At 36.9% G+C, this 23,092-nt stretch overlaps 1 protein-coding gene across 13 annotated transcripts in view; it reads left to right on the forward strand.

The window, feature by feature from the left end:
- KHDRBS2 (KH RNA binding domain containing, signal transduction associated 2) overlaps positions 1-23,092 on the forward strand; it is a 356,668-nt gene that overhangs the window by 210,595 nt on the left and 122,981 nt on the right. The gene's annotated exons all lie outside the window — the stretch shown is intronic.

Genomic DNA, 23,092 nt, shown 5'->3' on the forward strand with positions numbered 1-23,092 from the left:
CTGTCACGGACATCGCCTCCTTCCGAGATGGAATGGTCCAGGCAGAAAGCTCCTCTGTCTCTAACGCTTTTCCCCTGCAGGTGAACGACAGTCTGGGTGATGCAGTATGTCTGCAGGCCTGTGCTCGGCAATGTGGGTTGGTAGATTTGTTCACAGCTTAGTTTTGGATATGAGAGGTCATGCTGAATAGTTCTTGGGGTGTCACAAAGGAGCAATACAGATATTCTAAAATTTGTATTGTATACTTAAAAACGGTTTTTATTGTAATTAAGTTCCTAAGAATAACAGCTTATATCCTTTGTGAGAAAATGAGGAGATGGGGGGGGAGTTATGCCGTTGTTCCAAATCCTTTTTATTACATATTTATATTCAACACTGTGTTACAGATACATAACAAATAGAAATTCAGGTAGTTTTCATGAAAGCTGATACAATGATTCATCTTTAGCCAGAAGCAGTACTAACTGACTGTCACCTTTTCTTATGAGGTGTTAAAAATAATTGTGTTGTACACATCAAAGCTTTCAAGTCATGCTCATTAATGTTTCCTCCTGGAACTATCACCATAACAACAGATATCCAAATAGAGAAGAAACTGCTATTAAATATGATGTCTGAATTTTTCCAGCTATGGCAAGTTCAAGAGTAAGATGAACATCCGATCTATTCCCTAATCCTACCACCAGGGAAAGATGCACTTTTACTCAATTTATAGTCTTCCTAGAACAGAAGAAAGGAAAACGAATCAGAAATTATTCTTTGTTGTTAAAGCTTCACTCAGCCATGTGTATTTGTAGTGCAGTGACTAGATCACAGCCAGCTCAAATCAGGGATGCACATTCTGTTAATTCTAAGAATCACAATTGAGCAACAGCAGGAAGGAAGGGGGGGGGGGAAGTCACTCCTGTATTATTTACCTCAACACAGTTTCCATTAATGAATGAGCTAAAGGTCCTGCTAAGAAATGGAATTTCGTAAGTATACACTTCCTTGACAGACAGTGTATTATTCTCTGTTAGCATCAAAATGTATGAAACCTTCCTTTCTGTGCAGATATGGAACCCTTGTAATGTGAGATTAGGATTATAATTGAAGTAATTTCTTTTTTCATTTACTGTACTAGTAAATGTCCTAGAGTATTAAGTATCTTCTAGGGAGCATTTCTTGAACTTTTTCTGGATGGTAAATACATGGAAAGCAAAATGAGAGAGAAATTGAGGCAGCTGGATTATCAAGGTTAGGAAGGCGTTCAGCTAGTCCCCCATATTTTTGAAATGCCCACACTATCAGAAGCACAAAACATATACACAATTAAAAGAGACAGTTTAATTTGTGATACATTAGTCCAATAAAAACAAACATATGTGTTTGTGGGTCTTTTTCCCCTTCTTAAATAGCAGCAAAAAAACATGTTGCCTTATAGGTCAAAATTCACATGTTTTGGAGATCTTCCATCTCCTGTGTCCTTTCAACACCTATATTCCACAGCTAGGAATATATGAGATTGCTATTAGAATTTCAATTAGAATTGCAATTAGAATTTCTTGTTATTTTATTGCAGTTTGTAAGTTCAATCTAAATCAATTTGGTACCTTATGGGCTGAGATAATAACTAGAACTCTGATGCTATGCTGATAGAAGGAAAAGTTCACTTTCACATATGTGCATATAATATTGAAAATGATGTTTTAGGGAAAATATTTTTATTTTTGCAGAAAGTAGTCAACACAGTTTTTCTTCCCAAATAAACCATATAATAAATCAGATATTTGGTTGGACACTAAAAGCAAGTGGATCTATTTGTGGACCTGCAGCAAATGTCATGTGTAATTGTTTTTCTTTCCCCCTTAATCCTACAGATTAAAAACTAATTTATAATGAATAATTTATCCAATTTACTTTTTTTTCCTGCTTCTAAGCAACCCACAAGTGTATTTCCTTATGAGTTTATATTTTTCATTTTTGATTACAGTATTTCACCCCATTTTTTCCCTACTATTTGCAAGCACCATTGGTTTGATTAGTGGTACATATGAATGCACTGTCATTGATTGTGAGTATCCATCTTCTGTATTTTTGTTTGCTCTAATGAAATACAGTAACTTGAATGCTGATCTGAAAGTGAATTCAAGAAATAGAATCAAATGGCTACAGCAGATTTCTTAAAAATGTTTAGACAGCATTTCCTGAAAAAAAATCTTTAGCCATTTGCTGAGCACTACTAATCAGAGGTTGTATTGACTGTTTGACCTTTAAACATCTAACTGTTCAAATCAGTTTGGATAAGCATTTAAAAGTTTGGATTATCCACTATATAAATATTTTGAGGTTTTCTGATGGCCTTTCTGAGAATCCATAAAAGCAGATGTCTGAAGGTTTCTCAAGAAAAGTAAAGTCCTGTCATTGTGGTGAATATATTCATGTGCAACATTTTGAATGTCAGGCCTAGCCAGAGGGAAAAACGTTTGGAACAACTTTCAGAAAAGAGAGCTGGAGCAGGAAGGAAGAGTGACTTGCCTCATGCCTTTCTTTACTTGCCTTTGAAACTTGCTTTATATTGAGTGCAGCCTAGATAGTATCTTAGAGGAGCTTCTTACCCACAGGAAGAGGAGGTACTGACATTAGAAAATGCATGCAAAGTGAAAGTAGTTACTGTGTGAACTTTCTTCAGTTTAAAAGCAGTTCATTGGGTGTGAATCTGGATGGAGAGTGTAAGTGGCAGCTGCTGTGCAGCTTCTGGGATTAAGAGGGGTCGTTCAAGGTTTGTGACCTGGCGTTGTGTTTTAACTGCAGCCAACGACTAAGCCACACGCAGGTGCTCACGTCCCTGCCGAGGTCAGGGAGAGACAAAGTGTAAAAGTGAGAAAACTGTTGGGTTGAGACAGGATAGTTGTAGTGGGTTGGCACTTGCTGGATGCAAGGCACCCACAAAAGCATCTCTGTCGCTCCCCTCTGCAACTGGACAGGGTAGAGAAAACACAATGGAAGGTTTATGAGTTGAGATAAAAACCAGGAGAGAAATCACTCACCAAAGTGAGTGATACTAACAAGGGCAAAACAAACTCAATTTGGGGATGTTAATTGAATTTATTACTAACAAAATCAGAGCATGATAATGAGAAGCAAAATAAGACCTAAAAAACACCTCCCCTCCAACGCCCCCATCTCCTTCCCAGCTCTGTGCCCTCCCCAGGCGCAGGGAGACAGGGAATGGGGGTTACAGTCAGTTCATCTCAGGTTGTTTCTGCTGCTGCTCAGAGAAGGGACTTCTACAACTGCTCCAGCATGGGATCCTCTCTCCACAGGTCTGCAGATTCCTGCCAGGAGCCTGCTCCAGCACAGGCCTCCCATGGGGTCTCCTTTCAGGCATCCACCTGCTCCAGTGCAGGGCTCCTCCATGGGCTGCAGGTGTGTCTCTGCATCCCTGAGGCCCTCCAAGGGCTGCAGGTGTGTCTCTGCATCCCTGAGGCCCTCCATGGGCTGCAGGTGTGTCTCTGCATCCCTGAGGCCCTCCAAGGGCTGCAGGGGCACAGCTCCTCACCATGGGCTGCACCAGGGGCTGCAGGGGAATCTCAGCTCTGGCACCTGGAGCACCTCCTTCCCCTTGCCATTGACCTTGGAGCCTGCAGAGCTGTTCCTCCCACATGTTCTTCTCACCCCAGTCTTCTCTAGCCACAATTACATCTGAGCAATACCTTCTTTTTTTAATTTTTAAATATGTTGTCACAGAGGGGTTACTATCAACTCTGGTTGGCCCAGCCTTTTCCAGTGCTGGTTCTGTCCTGGAGCTGTCTATCATTGGCTCTGATGAACACGGGGAAGTCTTCTGGCATCTTTTCACAGAAGCCACCCCTGTAGCCCCCTGCCCCACTACCAAAAGTTGGCCAGTCATCACACACAAACACAATAGAACAGTTACATGGGTAGACAGGGGTGGATTGAGAACTAGCTGAATGGCAGATCCCAGAGGGTTGTGATCAGTGGCACAGGGTCTAGTTGAAGGCCTGTCACTGGTGGTGTCTGCCAAGGTTCAGTATTGAGCTCAGTATTGTTTAAGGTATTCATCAGAGACTTGGATGAATGAGCAGAATTAGCCTCCTCTGCAAATTCACTAAGGACACAAAGCTGGGAGGAGTGGCTGACACCCCAGAGGGCTGTGCAGCCCTTCAGAGGGACCTTGACAGGCTGGAGAGATGGGCAGAGAAGAACTGAAACTCAGCAGAGACAAATGCAGGGTCCTGCACCTGAGGAAGAATAATGCCAGGCATCAGCACAGGCTGAGGGCTGACCTGCTGCAAAGCAGCTCTGTGTAGGACTTGAGGGTCCTCTAAAGGCTCAGGTCTTGTTGACAATTTGTGAAACGGGCAATAGTCATGACAGATTGAGATTCATGATTTATACAGAGTGAAGAGTACTTGAGCAGGTCTGCTACTATTGAGGCAATAAATAATAGAATCATAGAATAGTTTGAGTTGGAAGGCACCTTACAGATCATCTAGTTCCAAACCCCATGCCATGGGCAGGGTCACCTTTCTAGACCAGGTTGCTCAAATCCCATCCAACCTGGCCTTCAACACTTGTAGGGCAACTTGACTGGGCAAAGGCAGTGTTCTGTGCAGTATATTTTGATCTGAGCATTCAGACTTTTCCACTCATGATTAAAGCTAAATATTGGAAGGGTGCTTAATCCAAATCTAAGCCAAAATTACTGTTGCTTTCTGATTCTGTTCTGGAGGGCATTTGACTGTGGATCTGTATTTTTTTCTTCTGAATTAGAAGCTAGTAATGAACTGTCCAGTGATATTTTTCTTTACATTTTTCAGAAGCTATGGTGAGCCTTGCTAAGAGGTCTGATGTGAGTTTTGAAGTGACTTATCACTTGTTCTCTTACACCAGATGGAAAGAATTACCAAAACGGAATACATTTGGGACTAAAATACACATTGCTTTTGTATTTTACCTCCACTTGCATTTTCACTCTTGGATAAAAAGGAGGACTTTTGCTCAGAAAGCCACTCATCATAATATGAATACTTAGATGAGCTTCTTGCTTTTACAAACAAGTATATAATTTGTTTGCAAGGAATAGGCTGGTCTGTCAAGACACTGTGAAGCTGGTACAGCTCCTAGGTCTAGGACTGCCAGATTAAAGAGCAATTTTAAATGCAAATATTCTCTCTCGCCTCTCAGTTCACTGATCAAACCAGCCAGACACAGATTCTTGTTATCTTCTGAAATAAGTGGAGAGCAGTGGAAAAGAACCACAATAAGATAGATTGTGCTTTTAATGTCATGTGGTTTTTCTTCTCATTTCAAATTATTTAGTATGAAAGCAAATGCCACTTTCAACTGTTTATTCAAAGATCAATGATTATTTACATTTTTCAATAGTTTTCAAACAAACTGAAACAGCTATGCTCGTGCTTATTCAGTGCCGACGTAGATAATGAAATGACTAACAATAAGAGGCATTTTGTCACACTTTAGGATTTTAAAAAGAATAATCAGCATTTACATGTGGCTGCAATCCACAAAATTGTGGTTGCGGAGGCTTTGCTTAATAATTTAAATAGGAATTCTTTGTGCTTTTAATTCCATTCTGTCTGCCATTCCTGGATGTAGATGGAAACTGTATATAAAGACCTAAACTTCCTATTCATGGCATGTTTTCTCCTGTACCACTGCTATAATAAATATGTTAAAGTGAGCAATTTATACTTTTGAAGCCCATTCCTATAATCACAGTAGGACATTGTCAATGAGAGCGAGGCCTGGACAACTAGGAAGACTTTTAAGGTTGTTCCAAACCTTAAAATAGTGAAATATAAAAATAGGTAACAGGGATTACTTGCTTTTTCTTTTTGTTTTCTAAGCTGGTATTTCCAAGGTTTAAGCTGTAGCGCTTATCTATTTCTATGCCTTTTCTGGGTGAAGAAAAAAAATCAATGAAGAATGTACTGAGACTAAAGATCATTTGAATAAAGCTGGAATTATAGACATGGGAATCTGCATGGCTGAACAACATATTGATTAGATATGATTGATTAGCTATTTATGCCCAAGGCACTTAGAAAAAGAGCTAAGCTCTATTCAGCTTGTATCTGCTGTGACTTGAAAAGTCAAATTTTCTCCTTAGTACAATAGTGATAAACAGGATAATATTTATATTATCTGAAGGACCCTACTGAGGTTTAGAAGGATGCTGTGAGATGAAGCTATAGTGGATTTATTCCGATTTTGGATAATATTGTCCATGAAAAGCATAAATATATTTATTGTGGAAAAATCCAGCATCATAAATACAGAGTTAAAGTAATGGCAAGTTTTTAATGCTTTTCTAAGAGCAGAATCCACAGCTAGCACTAAATCTTTAGTGTCGGAACATGCAGGTCTAGAGTTTTTTTGCTTACCTGTGCAAACTTTGTATCTTATTTGTAGATAAGTTTGTATCTTATTTGTAGAGAGGTCTTAGACTGGGTAAATAAGGCTTGCCTCATGAGTCCAAAAGAATTGTCCTGAGAGCAGTGCAGTACTAAAGTGAATACTGCTTTCAGACTCATCACTGCTGTGAATTTCTCACATATCAATAATGTGGTCTAAATCAGATTTTATTATTTTCTTGATTTGAATTTATTTGTTTTTATTTGATTGTCTTAATCATAGTTGTTCAACAGACTTCACTAATAAAATACATAAAACTCTTACATCTATTTATTAATGTTGCAGAAATATTTTTTTGTGGAGGATAAGTTCTTCTGTCATCTTCTTCATGCTGTCCTTACTTGGCAGAAATCATTCTGTCCTTGACATTAGTTACCAAATTTTCAGATGAGAATTATTTTCTAAGCTAGACAGAATATAAAAGAAAATGCTGATGCAGCTGTACATGTTTTAGTATTATAAGTGATGTTATTACAAGTACAATATAATAAATATTTATATTTGTTATATAGAGATCTCAGTGAAGGGCATCTCTCAATTGATGATCCAGCCTGCATATATGGTCCTTAAATATTCATAGTGTATGCAGTTGTTTTCATAAGATCCTGCATAAAAAATACATGCAGTGTTATTCACAGAGCCAAATTTGTCTGCATCATGCAGTGCACTGTTTGATCATTGAACAATGTGGTTGTTCAGGAGCCTGTTACCAAAAATACATATCTGCTGTCACTTGGCTCAGTCACAACTTGTCACTTGGTTATTTATTTGCTGGAGAACAGTCTAGATTGGTACAAAATATCTCTACAGCCATTTGCAGTCTAAACAATATCAGTTGACTGTATCTCCACCCATGTTACCCTTTTCCAATAGACTGCAAAGCAAAAAATAGGTTTTGGGGTTTTTTTAAACAAACCTATACAAACTTAAAGAATTGCTCTTCAAGACTTGGGACGAGTCTAAATTAATTAGAATTACTGAGAGTTCAGTTACTATGTTAATTCAGCTCTGTTAGAATGAAGCCTTGGGTTTTTTTTCTTTCTCAAAGTTACTTAACCAGATGTAGTCCACTGAGATACTAAAAAGCTAAACAATTTTGAACTTCAAGGTTCATCAGTTTCCAGGGAGACAGACACATCTGCACTCAGTAAGTGCAGAGACTTCAGCTGTGTCAGACAACTGCAGAAGTTTTGAGCTCTGTTTTTGGGATAGGCTCTGGAGAGTAAGACACCATGGCACTTAACATTAGCACACCAACATTGCCTCCAGCATGCCTGTTGTACTTGTGCTTTTCAGTCTAGCCTTTGGTGAACTCAGATTAGTGACTTTTTATTAAATTAGATATACAGAGTGCCCTTTATATCAATAGACTCCTTGTACAGATGACAGAGAACTTCTAGTTTATATATTATTTATGAAGAATTTGCATTGTAGCTAAAATTTGAGCTTGATTAATGTAGTAAAATGCACAGTTTAGGAACTGTTTCTTGTTAATTGAAAACTTACATGCGTTGTTCCAAAATAGTATTTGAATTTTACTGGAATTTTAGGGCCATGTATGTAAAAACCACTTCCTGTGGCAAGAGCTTTCATCAGAGTTCATCTGTTATTCTGTTTGATAAATTTGTGATATTGTCATCTTGCAAAAAATCCTTTGCATGAAACTGTAGAGATACATATTTAGCAACTGCACTTAAAATAAAATACAAATATTACAGACCACAATTCAGTTTCATTCACTGGCTAATGGGTCTTTTAGCCAGTTGCCTATATCCATACACTTACTCAGTGTATGCTTACTCAGGAAAATGGAAGAATAGGAAATGTATCTGATAAAATTAAAGGCCCAAGCAGAAGCCTTGTATGCCCGTATCTTTTTTTCCCTTATTGTGTTCGTTGCATTTGCAGCTCTGAATTTGAGTTATACATAGGAATAAAAAGGTTTGTGCTGGATGAATTATCTCATGGATTGGCACAGAAGCACCTCCCCAGCAATATGTCTCCTCTTTCTGGGTATGGAAGGAAGGCTCAAGTATGTATGTGGGCTTTTATTTTCATAGATCTAGAAATGTATGTATATACCCTGAGTGGATATTGTTATAGACAAAGCTGACTAAAGCTGTGCCTGGAACTCAGGATATCTGCTGATAACCCTGCAGCTTCTTCCCCAGTAGCATCATGTGAGTGTCCTGTTACCTGCTGCTTCTGGAAGGAGGTGGTCTGACTCTCCAAATCTCTTAGTATTTCCAGTAAATCTTAGTGTCAGTATAAGATATGAAGATATGTGCTTACACTCTGATACATACATATATATATGCGTGTGTGTGTGTATGTGTATATGTGTATATATATGTATGTATGTATGTATATGTTAACTGTAGCTACATCACAGAAAAATATGGTCCATTTAGTCCAGCCCATCTGTTTATAACAACTTGATGCTGCACAGAGTTCCTCTGCAGCAAGCAACATGCGTGAGGAACTGTGTAAGGAATCAGTCTGAAGGATCAGCAACATAAAAATTGAAGCATTAATTTTCTTTCCTTATAATACAATTTGGGGAAAGAAATGTAAATATAGGAAGGAAAAAAAATACTAGCAAGTGTCCTAAAGGACTAAATTAAAAGAGTAGTTTTACTTGTGCAATCAGATGGACTGGATGAAGGACATTCTTCCTTTTGTTTAGCAATGATGGTATTAAAGTGACTGGAATATTTGTAGGAATACCTCTGTCATATAGGTAGAACAATATAGTTCTCAAATATGCTCATTTTTAAAACAATTTAATCAGTTATATTTTATCAAAGGTACTGACTTAGTGTACCTCTTAAAACTGCAGCAAAAACATTGTGAAAATTGATTTTGTTATGAAACACAGTACCTTGAGTTTGACCCTACAGGACTCTTAGAGAGTGCAGCAATCACTAGAAGAGGGAGATGCAGTATAAAAGCTCCAGGACAATAAAGAAAAAGACTAGAGATGAAAAATGTTCTTTCTCCATACAGACCTGGTTTTTCATTATGAAATTGTGGTTGCCTGCATTTTAATAGCTTTTACAATCACTGTAAGTGCTGTTACTCATAGATACCTACTGTTGTTTTGTAGCTTTTGTTATGGTGTAAAAATCTGTGGAGTGCCACATCTGAAATCATGGAGTGCAGTGGGGCTTTATTCAGTGAAATTATATAAATAAATGCTTCTTATATAGCAGGATCATAAGAACACAGGGACCCAAGCATGACCCTGTACTACTTTGTGCAATAACATCAAACCACATTTGAATATTTCTTAAAATCAGTACATCTGTGCAAGTATATAACATTATGTATAAGTTCCTGAAAAGGTGCTTGAGTTGTAGCTTTGGTGTTCATACTATCCTCCAACTCTTTCTGGGCCAGTTAGTGAGGTTCTGTAATGAAGATAATAATAAACCATTAGATAATATACTAACATGAATTATTTTGATCACTCAGTGTCTGTCAGATGCAAATTATCTGAGTCTAAATGGGGACACAGGAGCCTAAAGGTTAGAAACTCCATATTGTGTTATCTTTTATTTGGATTTTCCAGTCCCTTATAATTGTCTCTAACTGTTCAGCCTTGCAGCTTCTGGCATCCAATTTTTTAGAAAGCTGAAGTGAAAAGAAAAAAAAAAATCAAACAACCAAATACACCAAAAGTGAGTCTTATTTGGGGCAAATATATAAAATAATGTACTATACTGAAGTATTTTAATACTATTTTCATATTTTAGTTTTTTTACTATGTATTAGAATCACACTACTCTTCCCAGTTCCTTTTCTCAGTTCCTTTCTTTTTCTACCCAGAAAACCTCAAAAACTCACATTATGTACAATACTTACTAATCTTTCTGAGGACTGAACTGTATACAAGCAGGTATACATTTGAGCAGTGCATATTTGGGTACTGTAAAAATAAATTGTCCAAGTCTGATGCTTCACCATTTTACTCAAGGTTGATCTCTGTGATTTCATGTAGCCCATGAACTTGTCTTTATTAGGAATTTGCATGTGTATACCAATCCTCGCACATGCTGCAGCAGGAAGTTTTCTGAAAAAATAATGTATTTAAAAGAAAATACATTAGAATTCAAACTGTATTTCTTTCTATTTTAGCAACCAGTTGCCATCAGTCATTTTACTTTTTGGACAAGCACTGTTTGCACAATTTAACTGACATGCAGAATTAAGATGCATGCTTCTTTCTTTTGAAACAAATCTTATTTTAAGAATAGATAATTCCCTTTGTATTACCTGTTTGAAAAAAAAATCAGAATTAGTCTTGGTTTGCTTTGCTTTTCTTGACAAAATTGTTCATATATGTGAAAACAGGTTATTTTAGTTTTATTTAGCTATAAATTACAATGAAAGAATAAGTGTTTATAAATGAAAATTAGTTTTGGAAATTGGGATTTGCAAGTATTTTGACACAACTGCACCATTTAATAGATGATATGCAAATAAAGAGAAAAATATTATAAACAAATGCAGCTAAATCAAGTTTATGTAAATCAGGCTGTAAGGGAGATGCAGTAGGTATCTGTGTTTCATTGCTAGTTAAATTTTACCAAATTTAAGTGTGGACACTGCAGCTCAGAGAATGATAAAAATAAAAATAAGAAAAAAACAGAGAATCACTGAAATGCAGTTGTTGAGCCTGAGTGCATCTATCAAATAAATTACAAGCAGCAAAACTTTGGTCATTTTTCACTTTCCTTGAACAGCCATTTTGCTTTCTTGCAAGGCCACCTTTCATGCAAAAACCCTAAAAAAATAAATCCAAAAAGCCATTCGGAGCTTGTCTAATTTATTTCTATTGGGGTGCCTATTACACATTGCCATTTTTGTAAAAGCAACAAAAGTGGCTTGTGTGTGCTAAACATAGCAAAAGCAGGAGAAAAAATGTAATTTTCATAGAGTTTTATTCATTTCACTCGGGTTCCAGTTGTTATTTTCTAAAGGGTAAAAGATCTCCCATGCAAGTGATATGTCTTGTATTTGCATAGTCTTATTGTGTATAGTTGTGATGTATATTTACAAGTGAGGTTGCTACATTTGTAGCTGTAGCCAGGAACTGTATGGCTGAATCAGTGCTTAACATCACAGAATCATTAAGGTTGGAAAAGATGACATCCACAATCATCAAATGCAGTCTTTGACCAAACACCACCTGGTTGGTCAATGAAATCGTAGCACTGAGTGCCATGATCAGCTGTTTCTTGAACACTCTCAGGGACACTGACTTGGCCACTTCCCTGAGCAGCCCACTGCAATGCTTGACAGCCCTGTCATTATGTGAACTGGTTTTGTTTCCATGAACAGGGCAGTATCAAGGTGAGTGACCGTGTTTTCCTTGGGCAGAATACTTTGCAGTCCAGGGGAATCCACTTGAGTTGGGAGCATCAGCAATGAAGTAGAGGAAAATCTCTGCAAGTCAGTGTCTCACATCTTGGATGAATGAAATCCTGGATTAAAAAAAAAAAAAAAAAAAAAAAAAGTTAAGGGACTACCTTTATTCTAGTCTTCTAGATTCTTTTCAAAAGATTCAAACTCTTGCAGAATGCCTGCAGAAATAATGTGCATACTCTCCACTACAGCAGGCTCAGTTCTGGGAGCAGGACTTCAGGACTTGCCTTCCTGCAAGCCAAACAAGGGCACCAAGTGGAGAGGATCAAGGGTCATTCAATGTTCTGTTGTCATCCTTTCCAAGAGAACAGCTAAAGGATACGAAACAGTACAGCACTGTGGGTACCATTCTTGATTCTCTAAGCTTTCCTGTATATCTTTCAAGAAAGTGTATTCATCTTGGATGTCAGCAATTCCTATATGTTTCCTTTGTTTATCCAGGATCCAAAAATTTGATCCTGGATCCAAAATTTGATCCTGGATCCAAAAAAGATCCTAAATTACACAAAATTTGCAAACAAAGTAGGCTTCTAAGTCCTTAAATTACTCCTGAACAGAGGATTAAATTCTAAATAACTTAGATTATTTTTATATGCTATCATTTTGTAGAAAACTTACAGGGGAGGGGGAAAAATTATTTTAGCTTTTTTAAAAAAAATCCTACTTCCCTGTTTTGACAAAGTCTATGACCTTTCTAAGAGGAAGGTAGACTACACTGTAGCAAAGAGGCAATACTGTTTTGATAGTCCTTGGTTGAATGGGGATGTTGAGATAAAATTCAGTTTTGAAAGAAAGGCCCTGCTTTTTTAAAGGCCCTACTTTCTTAGCTCAGGACCTCAGTAGTCGTGTACAGAGTACATAGACATTTGTTATTTGTGTTGGAGGAAGGGAACTGGTACAAAGAACATTTTCCACTCTGTTTGGAAAATGCCATCTCATCCATCCTTGATCAGAATATTTGAGGATAAGCAAACAGGTCACTGAATAAAGTCTGAGAAACTGTTTAACATTCTGTAGAGCAGAAATAATTAATGAAAGCTGAAAGCTCTTAAAATAAACTTCCCAGCTTAAATAACATGAGGCATTTCCCTCCTTATTTGGGGGATAATCTCATTGAACAATTTCCTTTTGAGCTTTGTATCTGTGTTGCCACAGTAATTATGAGTGTACAAATTTGTATGACTTAGGTGTTGAGTAGCTGTGATATAAAACTAGAACATCATTTTGGGGAGGACATGGCCTTTAAGAATCTTTCATGTATTTTCCATTCTCTCAGAATTATGCCTTCTGATGTAATAATTTGTTTGGTAAAGAAGATTTTAGCTCTTCTAAAATTGCTGGTTAATTTTACACTGTAAGTTGCATTATTGTAGGTTGTATTCTTGAATTGTCCTTAGATTTGCTGACCTTCTTAGAAAAATAAAATGAAATATCCAAGCATATACTTTTATTCTAAGTTCAAAGCATTATGAACCTAATGCTTATTTATTTCTTGACATCTGCCTGATGCAGCCTATAATTTTATGATTGCTTTATAGTTTCCTTATTAAGGAAAAAGAAATCAGAAAGTTATTATAACAAATTATAGAAAGAAAGCAAATGTTGCTATAGCATACTTCATCCACTGAGAGGAAGAGAATATAGAGGTAAAGAAAATGAAAACTAAATTAACAAAACCAGCAGGATTCTCAGGGTTGTTGTTTAATCATCAGAGTGCTTAAGACTGTATTTATATATACTGTCTATTTGACTCTTGGAGATAGGGATAGTCACATTCTATATTGGCAGGTGGTCGTGTAAGTCTGATTTCATCTCCTGAGTGGAGTTCAGAGGTGTAAACAATGTAATAAGGCAAAAAAATCCATAAATGAATCACTGTTAATCCAAAATGGCTATTCTGAAAAAATGGGAAAAGTGAGTTGTATTTTTAGTTGAACAGTTGTATTTTTAGCTATTCCCAAGAAAATTACTGCCGGGTGCGCTGAAGCAGGCTTTGGTATGCTGAGATACTCCTAGTTGGGCCACCCAGCAAATGATCAAGAATGTTGTTATGTCATCTTATTCTTCTCAGCAATAAGCTTAAAAACCTTAACATCTGGGAGTAGCAGTAACAATTTTCAAGCCTGATGCAATCAGTGAGAACTTACTGTGAAGCAGATACATTTCTTCCAAGGATGGAATTAGAAAGATTGTGGGATGAAGCTCCAAGATGTTGCTGATGTTACTCTGGTAGGTACCAGGAGGTTAAGAGAAGGGGGAATCTCTTTCACTGAGGCTGCAATAGAAGCTGTAAACTTCAAAGTAACATTTCAAGGTGTACCAAGCAGAAAAGGACTTGTCCAGGTTTGTGGTGCAACCTGCTCTTTCAATAAGATTTTTGAGTAGAGTCAGTCAACAAGGGCAGGGTATCTCTGTCAGACAAAGCAGAAAATGTAATAATTACTGATATGTTAGTCCAATCCAGCTGTGATGACTTGATTTATTTATTTTAATCAATACAGGGTCTTCCAAGATTTTAGATTAGCAGTTTGCATATAAATATGCCTAAAGCAAATCACGAAAGACAAATTGACTTTGGATTTGAGTTGCTTGCCCTTTATAGTCCTTGGAGGAGTACAAGTACAGATAAATTCCTAACAAAAAACCTTGTTTAAATTTTATTAAGCAGCTGTCAAAGACACAGGAGCTATCCTTTACCAGTCCTGGTGAAAAAAATTCATCATGGGTAATCTTTCAACTAAGAGGCTTATGGAGCAAAACAGGAATGTAAAGATTATTCCAAAGGATGCTGGCCACTGTCTGAGTTGCCCTTGTGATTTACAGCCACAATACCATTCCCTGCATGAATTTCAGAACATAACAATCTAGTTAGTTCTCAAAGCTATAAAGTCATCCCTTGGAGATAACTGAGCCATTCTCACAGTGATGGTCATTTCAGAACATGTCTAATTTCTTTGCTTAACAATAACGGGTGTTGTGGTTTGGAACATCATGCTTTAGGTGTAAGACTAATAATCCTATTAAACTAGAAGATACTATAGGTACTAATCTACACTGAAATAATGTATCAGATCCTTTTGACAGTAAATAGGAACTGAAAAATGCCCATAAAGAGCTTGGAAAATAAATGGGATGTTGTAACTAAGTTATTTAATGAGATGTTAAAACATTCACAATATTTTTTACTAAGATATAGGAAACTAGAGCATTCCAACTATCTTCAGTTCAGAAGTGCTATGATTTTATTTGTTTATCTAAGATTCCAAAGTTGTTTAGCTAGTTTACAAATATGAGATGCGAACACACATTGTTCTCTGAAAGAGTTTCCATTGTGTGTAGGAATTTTCTCTAGTGTTATGTTGCTTCTTAATGTCATTAGTTTGGAGACTGAGGACCATAATTAAGCATATTAAATGAGCCTGGTTCTTTTAGATAGAAGTCCTTTTTTCTGTTATGGATGAACATAATTTAAATTAGCTGTATCTGAGTTAGAACTTGTGTATGTTTAAAGAAATTAGTAAGTTATGACTGTAGTAAGAGGGAAAGAAAATTGGGTTGTGAAAGCTTCATACTGAAGCTCACTCCATCATCTCTGGCTGGTCCCTGAGGAGGTTCTATCTCAGGAACAGGAACTGTAAACTTGTGGTTTACAGTGCACTACCAGACCCTGCATGAAAGTCATGACATAATTGTCTGTTGATGCTAAAAGTTCAAAAGCTTTAATTCCTTATTAAAAGTTCAGTTCTTTCTGATAATGGAAGTTTTCAGCCAGCCTCTGATCAGTAGGTCTTTGAAAATTTTCAGTGCAGTCAGCATTTGGAATAAGAAAATCAGCAGCTTCAAGGTTCTCTCTAGAGAGAAAGAGAGATCTAATGTGTGCAGAGGAATGATGACTTAGATACTGCACGTGGCACTCGTCAGATTTTGCTAAGAACCAGTGGTGCAGATGTGCCCCATTATGGCATTGTATTCTGTTTTTCAGGCCTGTTCTCTCACCCTGCTTAGATGTACAGTGAATACATAGGTGGGGAAGCTCAGAAACTATGAAGTTCTCAAGTAGACCTATTCAGAGTATACTGATGTCTATGAACAGGATGTGTGAAAGTATGAGACATGTTTGTCTTTAACCGAGCCACAAGAAGTTCTTGCAGAATAAATTCTGTTGAACTTTGCATTTTGAGAAAGATGGGTTTTTAGTGAAAGTTGTTGGCCATGAAGTAGGTAGGAATGCAATGAAAATATATTCATGTCTCTGTTAGCGATTTGTCCTAATATTGTCTGATCACTGAGGTGCTTCCTACACACTTGCACTTCCTGTGAGTCATATACTCTGCACATTAAAGTTATTAGCATAATGTCTGACTATTTTAAAAATGTATTACATAAACTGCACAGATTTTCTTTTTGGAGACAAGTAACCACAATATGGATAACTATCCATTTGTATCTGTAATATGTATTAAAAAAAGGGAAGCCAGTAAGTAAGAACTATGCTCTTGGTATCTTGGTATTTTTCTTTGCAGCCTTACTGCTGCCATGCAACCTTTCCTTCACCATAGATTTCTGACAGAAAAAATACAAGGGTTGCTTTTCTTGCAGTCATCCCCCATAGATACTGCTGATTCATGCAACACACTACTATCTGGATACTGAACCTTTTGATCTTCTCGACCTGGATTTATTCTTGATAATGCTGACTTTACTAAAAAGCCATTTCATGATGAGGATGAGACAGAAAATTGAGTCACACTCCAGCACTATGTTTTCTGTTCTTCATATTTTTGTTCCATCTCCTCTGTTGTCAACCAGAAGCACTCTACTCCAGTTTATAGATGGTGCCTCTTTGAGCATATCTCGTTTTTGGTATCTTTGATCTAAGTTTTGAGAACTGGAATATAAGATATACGATGCAGAGGTCTCTTCTGAATGCCTGACTTATGGCTGCAAGCTGCAGTTTGTAGGCAGTGTGTCATCGTTGTCACAGTGGATGTGGGATTAAAAAGCACATTCATCTTGCCAGATGAGCCTTTTTCAGCACGCACGTAAGAAATTCTAAAAATAGCTGTTGGTTTCAAAGGAGTCCACAGTGAAGAGAAAAATAGCCAAAATACAGGGAGCTCTCATATTGCATTTTCTTAATTACCTACCCAAACCCATAGAATTAGCATTGTAGTTACTATGCATTATTTATCAAGTCATCAAAAAGCAAAGCCTGGACTAAGACATGTACATTCTAAGGAAGTGTGGACCGGGATCTAGAAGTGGAAGGAGTAGGTAAAAGCTCACTGCTGTTGATATGTATCTGGGTTCAGTCCTTAAGGAATTCTTTTTGGAAGGATATTTGGTTGAAAACTTGGTACAATCAAGAGCCAAAAATCTTGCAACAAGCAAATCCAACTCACATACATGATTTTTAGCTCTCTTAGGAACTAACTTTAACAAAAAGTCTCTTGAAGGAATTTATTTGTCAAACACCAGGCACAAAGTTACTTTATTCCCATATTTTAAATGGTGATTTTTCTGGAATTAAAGATAATGCTCCCTATCCTCTGAACTTTCACATATCTTACATCTAAATTGAACAGAAGATTTTTCTTTTGTTTCAGAAAGTCTGATTACCATTTAATTCATTAGTAAAGAAAGCTAGGTATTGCAAATTAATAGTGATTCTAATTTTATCAGAATGTTCCTGTAGAATTTTTTCTTCTTGCACTGAAATGAAAGGATTGATGTAGGTTAATCTCAACACCAGAGTTATTCAACAAATGGCCTTTCTCCAGATGTAGCGCAGCTAGATGCAAAACTGCATCCTTTTATGTATGAAAATACACAAATATACACTCACTAACCATAGAAACATAATGTAAAAGTCATCTTTAATCTGTGCAACAGATCCATTTCAATTTACTTAAAAGACATGTCTGTAGCTTAAATTACATAATGAAGTAGAAAACAAATTAAAGGAGGGGAACAATGAAAATAGTACTTAAAATTTTAATGAACAGATTGGGAATTTGGGGTTAGATCTTGGGGAGTGAAATCTTCAGCAAAGAGTAGAAATCAGAATTCAGATTTGGGATGCCAGAATGTTCAGAGTTTGCCCCAGACTTTCGCCTCCTCATATTTCAGTCAGTACTCCAATGGCCCACTAAATGAGTTATTAAAAGGAAAACTGTAGGAAAAAAAGGGGGGTTGTTTGCTGGTCATTTTGGCATGTTTCTCTAATACTGGCAAAGGTATTTTATTTATATTATAAAGGTCATTTATATGAGAATCACTTGCTCCCAGAACACTTAGTATTCCGTACAGACTTATCATGCAGTTGTTTCAAATCACATTAGATTGCATAAACTTTTCTGCAGTGTAATTGAACGGAAAAAAATTTACAAATGCAGTGCATCAGATTAGTTTCACAGGAGCAGTATTTGTATCTTGCAAGCAATGACATATGCTGAGAATGATACTCTCTCCAGTTTGTGAGTCAGAACTGTTTTATCCTGAGAATTATTCTGTTTCCTAAAACTGTAGCAAACAGATATTCCAGGAAGGGAACAGTTGCAAGACTATCTCAGACTGTTTTTGCATCCCTGCAAATTATACATTCACTGATAATTAAAGTGCTTTGAAAGAGAATTGGCAAGAATAAAATAAACCTCCAGATTGTACAATTTTCTAGCATCTAAAAGGAAATTGCTGGAATACATCTTGAGTAGGCAGTGGACCAGCTTTTTTATTTTGGATTTGAATTGGTACAAGTGTACTAAATCTGATATAGAAAGAAAGAAGAACTTCAATGAAATTTGCAGCAAAAAGGGAAAAGAGATGTGAGGAAGCAATAAAAAAAAGATAGAGCAGGTGATGAAAGCAAGCAAGGACAGCAAACCTGAATTTTCAAAGAAAAATGTAAAGATGGTATTGAAATAAAAGAATGCAGTCTAAGGAAAGATAGAAGTACTTGAAACAATGGAATAACATGCCTCAGTGAAACAGAGAGAGATTAAAATCCTGGCTGAGAGAATGAGAACAAAGCAATAAACCCTGCTTAGCTTAGGCTGAGAGAAAAGGATTACTCATAAAGAGGAGAAAAGGGAATGAGAGTAATGGAGTGGAGGAGAGACAGGAGAGGAGAGGAGAGCATGAGAGAAGATGTTGGGAGTATAGCAAAATAAGAAATTACAGACATGGAAAGACCTGATCCTTTCAATTCCAAATAAAATCCACTGGGCACAAAAGGACTTAACATGCTGGAGAATCATACCTGAAGAAAGGGGATCTTATTATTGTATTGAATTCTCCCCTTCCATTCTGCATGGTTTTTGGTAGTGTCTTCTTGCACTGTTTCCTTGTCAGTCTAAGACAGGCCAGGACTGACTGTGTGCTCTTCTTCAGTTGTCTGCAGTGTCCAGCAGTCTGTCCCGTGGTTGTCCCCTTAGCTCAACCACAGAGCAGAACTGGCCATCTGTACTTGTGCTGAGACATATTCATGGCTGAACAAGACTGGTCAGTTGTTCATAACAGATAATACATGTCACTACATCTCTGAATGTGCATTTCTGAAATTTATGAGGCTGAATGTTTCAGTCAACCTGATGCATTGCAGGAAGTCTCATAACAGCCAACACCTTGCTGGATTAGGTCTTGTATGCCTGAAAAATTGAAGCCATGATGTATTAGGAGCTTGTACATCTTTCTCTGTGTCTATTTCACATCAGTAAACACCAGCAAAATCCCAAATTACATTTTTCTCAAAGTGCAAGAATTAAACAAACAAACCTTCACATTTTATGTGATATACATTTCTGTTGTTAGAAACACTGTGAAATTCTTCCTCTGGAGACATCTTTTGGGCTGAAGACAGCATTTTAAGTTACTAGCAAATAATTGTTCATTCAGCTTCAGAAATTCTGGATTATTTTCTTGAAATATTTTAGTAGGCCATTCTTCTTTCCATTAGTCCTATCTTCAGTCAAATTTTAAGAATACAGTCTTTTATGAGATTATGACCTATGATGCTAACAGGAATGAGATGCTCACTTTCTAACTTGTCACCAGGCAAGGCTTTAGACTATCCATTCACCTAAACCTATTTGGGCATGACTATTTTGAGTAGCTGGATCTAGTTCTCTCTCAAAACATACCAGTTTCTTGAAAAACTTGATTCCTCTTGGGCTCAAAGTGTAGTACTGTCTGTAACCACTATCCTACGAATTGTTGGGCCAGGCTGGCCTTTATTAAAAATAGCATCAATCACATACTTAAAACTGGCATAATAATGTAGGTTGACCTTGAGATGTATTTCTCTGGTACAAGAAAGTATGATGGATGAACATGCTTGCTTACTTGTTTTAAGTTCTGTGAAGGTGGCTGGTGGGATTTGGAAAGTATCCACTGGTGCTTGTCACATGAATTGGCCATAATTCCTGGCCTTTGTACTTAACATCCTAAATGTATTCATTATGCACAAACCATTCATGTGGAATTTATTGACCTGTAGTGGAATTTTGAAAACTTACTGTGCACTCTCTGATTCTCATTTTTCAAGTGTGTCATCCTTCCACTTTGAACAGTAACCACTTGATGTTAAATGTATTTTGTTTTGTTCTTCAAACCAATATCCAAGATCAATTTATGACTGTAATGTGGGAGGCAGCTGGTAGAAACTTGCTGGATTTAATGACATCTTTATTTATGTAAGTTGCACAACTATTATCTGGACTGTTCAATTTCTGCACTTACAATGCAGACACAAAAATGAAAGAATCTAAAGGATAAAACAAAGCTGTTAGAAAGATTCAAGATAAGACAAGAAAGGTTGTAACCATTCTCCTCCTTCCCAAACAGTTCTAATACTAGTTATCCTACCAAATCCCTAGGCATGCAAGCAACCTTTGAAATGCTTTGAACAATTATCAGTTTTATTATTTTATGTGCAATTTAGCCCTTGGAGCATCATTTATTGCTAGCACTTTACTCCTACTAAGGTCTCCCTTTTTTTTCCAACCAGTGGTAGGAGTGGCATAGTAAAATAGCACTAGAGTAAGATAAGTGGGGACTTAACTGCCATTCTGCTGGGCTCAGTTTTAACACTTGCTTTCAATACTAAATTTTTATCTGAACTTGCAAATTCTATTTGGATATGGTTGCATGTGTTTAAATTCTGGAGCCTTTGAGCCAGTAGGAGAATGTTCTGCCTGTGCTTTTGAGCTATCTGAAGCTCTATGGCAGTGTTGCAACAGCACTGCTCTAAACCTCATCTGAATGTGAGCTACTGAGTCAGATCCAGGCATCCTCACACTTTTTACTGACTTTACATTTATTTTCAGAATTTTATCTAATCATATGCATAGGAGGGAATAAATAACCTAATTAAAAAAAAAAAAATCCTCTCTACAAAGTTCTGCCTTTTCCCCTGCAGGATTTAAGAAGGCAGTGACTCATATCCCAAAATATGTATGGAAACATATGAAGGTATTCAGTCATTGAAATACTACTGAGCAGTCCAGCACATTTCTGATAGTGGTGTAGTCTGCATTAAACTGGGGGCTTTTTTTGTCAAAGAACACCAAAATGTAAAAGCCTCAAAATAAATCTCTGTGTTAGATGAAATATCATTCCACAAGTTATCATTAATTTGATTACATGTTGTCACAGAAAGGTGCTGTTCTTCAGAATTATCAAAAAATGAAACTAGTCATGCTGTCACATTTGTTATTCTTTTATTTCATTATTGCTAATTTAAGTAAGAATGTCTTACAGCTCTATTGGTATAATTTCCTTTATTGTGGTATCTCATCAGCAGGACAAATTTACATGTTGGGCCTTTTTTTCCTTTTCCAGAACATTTGAATTCTTTCCTTAATTTCTCTTAAGACAACTGGAAGATACAGTTTAAATTGCAATTCCAGTCATTTTAGATTAGTTCTTCATTTTTCAACATAAGTCCCTAATTTATATACCAAAAGCCTTTAAGTGGAGAAAGTGAAATCAAAAATACTCCAAAACACACCCACTGTATCTGGATAAGCTCAGGTTTTTTATCAAATACCTACTACTTGTTTGTAAGTGATCAAAGGAAAGAAAGGTGTGTGCCTGTTTTATTAGAGGACTGTGCATGACTGCAGGGGCATCCCACAGTGGTTTAGATCTGGCTTGCTGTGGTTTAAATTAGCTCAGAGCACTTAGAAAATGAGTTGCAGCTTAATTGACAAGCTAGTGCTGTTAGAGGACTGAGGTTCTTAAACATCTTCTATTTCTCAGCAGATTTGATCTGTTCTTTTTTCACAGTTTATGCTAAAAACATGTAACTATAACATGTTAGTTACATGTTATAGTTAGGCTATATAGGTAGGCTGAGATTGTTCTTATGTAATATGGCAATGTAAAATTTAGCTGTCTGGTACAGCTTCATAACACATACCTATTTTTTTTTTTTTTTTTTATTACAGAGATTCCAACTACAGGTTTTCAGATTGTACCAGAAGGCTGTGAAGACTTTTTTTAGAAATTGTTTACTCTGTTTCCAGAACTTCCGTTCATTCAGATGTTTTTGAGAAAAACATTTATTGCATCCAATTTTAAATTATATTTAAGAGATTTTTAAATCATATCAACAGAAAGGTTTTTAACTTTATGAGAATCCTTAATCACTCATTCATTCTTGGGTCTTCCTAGAAACAATATTTTGAAGATACTGAAGACAATAGGCTTTCATTTTCACCAGAGTGCTTTGCCTGGAGGATGATATCCTTCCTGCCACCAGAGGTGCCAGCCCCTCTGCAGCTGCTGATGCTCAGAGCCCTTTCAGGAGCACACAGGCACACACTGCTCTGCAGTCCCTCCAGGGACACACCACCCTCCTGTGACAGGACAAGATGGTCAGGGTGGTATCTGAGCTGTCCCATCTGTCACCATCTTCCTGTGCTCCTTTGCCAGCATGCAGAGGAGCGTTTATCTCAGTAAATATTATCTCAGTACATTTACATTACAATTAAACACACATACTACAATTCATCTGCTTGCTTTTTACAATATGCCAAAAAAATGTCACAGGCAACTAAGGAAAAACCAGCAGTAACCAACTAACTTTTCAACATGGATTTCATTAGGAAACTGAATAAGGAATAGCTGATACTTTCTGAGAAAAACTCATTTGGATTGTGATGGGTGGCAAAATAGGAGCTCTCTGCAGTGTAAGAGAAAGAAGCAGACAAAACACCATTTAGGG

The sequence above is a fragment of the Vidua macroura genome, chromosome 3, assembly GCF_024509145.1.
Source record: "Vidua macroura isolate BioBank_ID:100142 chromosome 3, ASM2450914v1, whole genome shotgun sequence".
Classification (NCBI taxonomy): domain Eukaryota; kingdom Metazoa; phylum Chordata; class Aves; order Passeriformes; family Viduidae; genus Vidua; species Vidua macroura.